Below are 6,039 nucleotides of genomic sequence, written 5' to 3'. Positions count from 1 at the left end.
GTTGCGCAGTTAAAATTCTAGCACAGTCTTCCTGCTTCTTCCTCCTTGATCCAGGACGTCTCTAGAGAGCTCAGGAGTCTTCAAAATTCGTTTTTGAGGGAGGTAATAAGTCACAGCAGACCTGTGACAGTGTGTTTGACTGTCATAAAAGCGTTAAATCTTAATTTGATATCCGTTTTTGGGTACTGAGGGGTTAATCATCCTTTTGCTAATGGGTGCAATCCTCTGCTAATTAATACATTTAAAGAATTGTTGACTATAACTGAATTAGTTCTTTGTTATTCAACTGTGTTTTTTAAAAGCGCTGCAGCGTTTTTTATATTGCTTGTAGACTTATTGAAAGTAATTTCCAAGCTTGCTAGCTTCATTGCTAGTCTGTTTAAACATGTCTGATACAGAGGAATCTGCTTGTTCATTATGTTTAAAAGCCGATGTGGAGCCCAATAGAAATATGTGTACCAATTGTATTGATATTACTTTGAATAAAAGTCAATCTGTACCGATAAAGAAATTATCACCAGACAACGAGGGGGAAGTTATGCCGTCTAACTCTCCTCACGTGTCAGTACCTTCGTCTCCCGCTCGGGAGATTGAGGCGCCAAGTACATCAAGGCCCTTACAAATCACTTTACATGATATGGCTAATGTTATGAAAGAAGTATTATACAATATGCCCGAGTTAAGAGGCAAGCGCGACAGCTCTGGGTTAAGGACAGAGCGCGCCGATGACACGAGAGCCATGTCTGATACTGCGTCACAATTTGCAGAACATGAGGACGGAGAGCTTCATTCTGTGGGTGACGGTTCTGATTCGGGGAGACCGGATTCAGAAATTTCAAATTTTAAATTTAAGCTTGAGAACCTCCGCGTGTTGCTAGGGGAGGTGTTAGCGGCTTTGAATGATTGTGACACGGTGGCAATCCCAGAGAAATTATGTAGGCTGGATAAATACTATGCGGTACCGGTGTGTACTGACGTTTTTCCTATACCAAAGAGGCTTACAGAGATTATTAGCAAGGAGTGGGATAGACCCGGTGTGCCTTTTTCCCCTCCTCCGATATTTAGAAAAATGTTCCCTATAGACGCCACCACACGAGACTTATGGCAGACGGTCCCTAAGGTGGAGGGAGCAGTTTCTACTTTAGCCAAGCGTACCACTATCCCGGTGGAGGATAGCTGTGCTTTCTCAGATCCAATGGATAAAAAATTAGAGGGTTACCTTAAGAAAATGTTTGTTCAACAAGGTTTTATATTACAGCCTCTTGCATGCATTGCGCCTGTCACTGCTGCAGCGGCATTCTGGTTTGAGTCTCTGGAAGAGGCGATTCGCACAGCACCATTGGATGAGTCTTTGAGCAAGATTAGAACCCTTAAGCTGGCTAATGCGTTTGTTTCGGATGCCGTAGTGCATTTAACCAAACTTACGGCTAAGAATTCCGGATTCGCCATACAGGCGCGCAGAGCGCTATGGCTTAAATCCTGGTCAGCAGATGTAACTTCTAAGTCTAAACTACTGAACATTCCTTTCAAAGGGCAGACCTTATTCGGGCCTGGCTTGAAGGAAATTATTGCTGACATTACTGGAGGTAAGGGCCACACCCTTCCTCAGGACAGGGCCAAATCAAAGGCCAAACAGTCTAATTTTCGTGCCTTTCGTAATCCCAAGGCAGGAGCAGCATCAACTTCCTCCGCTCCAAAACAGGAAGGAACTACTGCTCGTTACAGACAGGGTTGGAAAGGCAACCAGTCATGGAACAAGGGCAAGCAGGCCAGAAAGCCTACTTCCGCCCCTAAGACAGCATGAAGACAGGGCCCCCTTTCCGGAGACGGATCTAGTGGGGGGCAGACTTTCTCTCTTCGCCCAGGCTTGGGCAAGAGATGTACAGGATCCCTGGACGTTGGAGATTATATCTCAGGGATACCTTCTGGATTTCAAAACTTCTCCTCCACAAGGGAGGTTTCATCTGTCAAGGTTATCAACAAACCTAGTAAAGAAAGAGGCATTTCTACAATGTGTACAAGACCTCTTAGTGATGAGAGTGATCCACCCAGTTCCGCGAACGGAACAGGGGCAAGGGTTTTATTCAAATCTGTTTGTGGTTCCCAAAAAAGAGGGAACCTTCAGACCAATCTTAGACTTAAAAATCTTAAACAAGTTCCTAAGGGTTCCATCGTTCAAGATGGAAACCATTCGGACCATCCTACCCATGATCCAAGAGGGTCAATATATGACCACAGTGGACTTAAAGGATGCCTACCTTCACATACCGATTCACAAAGATCATTATCGGTACCTAAGGTTTGCCTTTCTAGACAGGCATTACCAGTTTGTAGCTCTTCCCTTCGGGTTAGCTACGGCCCCGAGAATTTTTACAAAGGTTCTGGGCTCACTTCTGGCGGTGCTAAGACCACGAGGCATAGCGGTGGCTCCGTACCTAGACGACATTCTGATACAAGCGTCAAGTTTTCAAAATGCAAAGTCTGATACAGAGATAGTTCTAGCATTTCTGAGGTCGCATGGGTGGAAAGTGAAAGTGGAAAAGAGTTCTCTGTTACCACTCACAAGGGTCCCTTTTCTAGGGACTCTTATAGATTCTGTAGAGATGAAAATTTACCTGACGGAGTCCAGGTTATCAAAGATTCTCAATGCTTGCCGTGTCCTTCACTCCATTCCAAGCCCATCAGTAGCTCAGTGCATGGAAGTAATCGGCTTAATGGTCGCGGCAATGGACATAGTGCCATTTGCGCGCCTACATCTCAGACAGCTGCAACTATGCATGCTAAGTCAATGGAACGGGGATTACTCAGATCTGTCCCCTTTGCTAAATCTGGACCAGGAGACCAGAGATTCTCTTCTCTGGTGGTTGTCACGGGTTCATCTGTCCAAAGGAATGACTTTTCGCAGACCAGATTGGACGATTGTAACAACAGATGCCAGCCTACTAGGCTGGGGAGCAGTCTGGAACTCCCTGAAGGCTCAGGGATCGTGGACTCAGGAGGAGAAACTCCTCCCGATAAACATTCTAGAATTAAGAGCAATATTCAATGCTCTTCTAGCTTGGCCTCAGTTAGCAACACTGAGGTTCATCAGATTTCAGTCGGACCACATCACGACTGTGGCTTACATCAATCATCAAGGGGGAATCAGGAGTTCCCTAGCGATGTTGGAAGTCTCGAAGATAATTCACTGGGCAGAGTCTCACTCTTGCCACCTGTCAGCGATCTACATCCCAGGCGTGGAGAACTGGGAGGCGGATTTTCTAAGTCGCCAGACTTTTCATCCGGGGGAGTGGGAACTTCACCCGGAGGTATTTGCTCAACTGATTCGTCGTTGGGGCAAACCGGATCTGGATCTCATGGCATCTCGCCAGAACGCCAAGCTTCCTTGTTACGGATCCAGGTCCAGGGACCCGGGAGCGGTGCTGGTAGATGCACTAGCAGCCCCTTGGGTTTTCAACATAGCTTATGTGTTTCCACCTTTTCCGTTGCTACCTCGACTGATTGCCAGGATCAAACAGGAGAGAGCATCGTTGATTCTGATAGCGCCTGCGTGGCCACGCAGGACCTGGTATGCAGACCTAGTGGACATGTTGTCCTGTCCACCATGGTCTCTACCCCTGAGGCAGGACCTTCTAATTCAGGGTCCTTTCAACCATCCAAACCTAATTTCTCTGAGGCTGACTGCTTGGAAATTGAACGCTTGATTCTATCAAAGCGTGGGTTTTCGGATTCGGTTATTGATACATTAATACAGGCTCGGAAACCTGTTACCAGAAAAATTTACCACAAGATATGGCGTAAATATTTATATTGGTGTGAATCCAAGAGTTACTCATGGAGTAAGGTTAGGATTCCTAGGATATTGTCTTTTCTACAAGAGGGTTTAGAAAAGGGATTATCTGCTAGTTCACTAAAGGGACAGATTTCTGCTCTGTCTATTCTTTTACACAAGCGTCTGGCAGAGAATCCAGACGTCCAGGCTTTTTGTCAGGCTTTGGCTAGGATTAAGCCTGTGTTTAAAACTGTTTCTCCTCCGTGGAGCTTAAACTTGGTTCTTAAAGTTCTTCAGGGTGTTCCGTTTGAACCCCTTCATTCCATTGATATTAAGCTTTTATCTTGGAAAGTTCTGTTTTTGATGGCTATTTCCTCGGCTCGAAGAGTCTCTGAGTTATCTGCCTTACATTGTGATTCTCCTTATCTGATCTTTCATTCAGACAAGGTAGTCCTGCGTACTAAACCTGGGTTTTTACCTAAGGTTGTTTCTAACAGGAATATCAATCAAGAGATTGTTGTTCCATCATTATGTCCTAATCCTTCCTCAAAGAAGGAACGTCTTTTGCATAATCTAGACGTGGTCTGTGCCCTGAAGTTCTACTTACAGGCAACTAAAGATTTTCGACAAACTTCTTCTCTGTTTGTTGTTTACTCTGGACAGAGGAGAGGTCAAAAGGCTTCGGCTACCTCTCTCTCTTTTTGGCTTCGTAGCATAATATGCTTAGCCTACGAGACTGCTGGACAGCAGCCTCCTGAAAAAATTCCACTAGAGCTGTGGCTTCCACCTGGGCCTTTAAGAATGAGGCCTCTGTTGAACAGATTTGCAAGGCTGCAACTTGGTCTTCACTTCATACTTTTTACAAATTTTACAAATTTGACACTTTTGCTTCTTCGGAGGCTGTTTTTGGGAGAAAGGTTCTACAGGCAGTGGTTCCTTCTGTTTAATGTTCCTGCCTTGTCCCTCCCATCATCCGTGTACTTTAGCTTTGGTATTGGTATCCCATAAGTAATGGATGACCCGTGGACTGAACACACTTAACAAGAGAAAACATAATTTATGCTTACCTGATAAATGTATTTATCTTGTAGTGTGTTCAGTCCACGGCCCGCCCGCCCTGTCTTTTTGAGGCAGGTTCTAAGTTTTAAATTATAACTCCAGTCACCACTGCACCCTATAGTTTCTCCTTTCTCGTCTTGTTTCGGTCGAATGACTGGATATGACATGTGAGGGGAGGAGCTATATAGCAGCTCTGCTTGGGTGATCCTCTTGCAACTTCCTGTTGGGAAGGAGAATATATCCCATAAGTAATGGATGACCCGTGGACTGAACACACTACAAGAGAAATAAATTTATCAGGTAAGCATAAATTATGTTATTTCACATTCTAATGTTCTGCACATAGCAGAATATGTTTTATGTATTTTTAAATAGATATTCCTATATATATATAGAGAGAGAGAGAGAGAGAGAGAGCAGTTGAAGGAGGAGTCACTCACAGGATCTTGTATCCAAAATAACAAAGTATTTATTGACGTTTCGGGGTTGCCCCCGTTTTCAAAATAAGCATATACAGTTACAGAAACTTACCCTCCTATATATACCCCTGCTAATCTAACACCGCTGGCTGGCAATCACAACCGCAAACCAGAAGTTGCACAGCATCAGGTGACGTAACATCACACGTGTTACCATGGCAACCGGACGCTAAACCGCGATTGCCGTGTGCAAAGATTAAAAACAATATCAGCTGTTAATTCCGTGATGATACCAGGAGCAATTATTAGCGTTGCAAATTTCAATGAGAGAACTGGATAATGTAAAGAATCAATCAGGGGTGTTATGGCGTATCATTATTAAGCACTTGCCATCAACTGTACACTGCAAAACTAGATTATAGTGTGTTTCACTTGCACAAGAGGATATTCTGCTCTGATAAGGGCTGAAAACCGAAATAGCCTTATACTTCCGCATTCGGCGGTCAACAAATGCACAGCTCTACTTTGCAATAAACGTTCATTTGTTATTTTGCCCCCATTTCATGTAATTTAGCTCTTAAAATGTTAACAATTTCTAAATCTCAGAACTTGAAATACACCCTGCTAACCCTGCTGAATATCGGTCCTTAATTGGCTTTATCAGATAACGACTGCAAAACAATGCATTTTATACGGACATTATGAACGTGGCTAGGCCTGCTGTCTGCACACTAAAGCCCAGATTGGCTCCTCCAAATACGGCAAATGGTGGCTGAGTTTGGCTATCAA

Source organism: Bombina bombina, chromosome 6 (genome assembly GCF_027579735.1).
Source record: "Bombina bombina isolate aBomBom1 chromosome 6, aBomBom1.pri, whole genome shotgun sequence".
Taxonomy (NCBI): domain Eukaryota; kingdom Metazoa; phylum Chordata; class Amphibia; order Anura; family Bombinatoridae; genus Bombina; species Bombina bombina.
The sequence above is the reverse complement of the archived record's forward strand: the minus strand, read 5'-3'. Positions refer to the sequence as shown.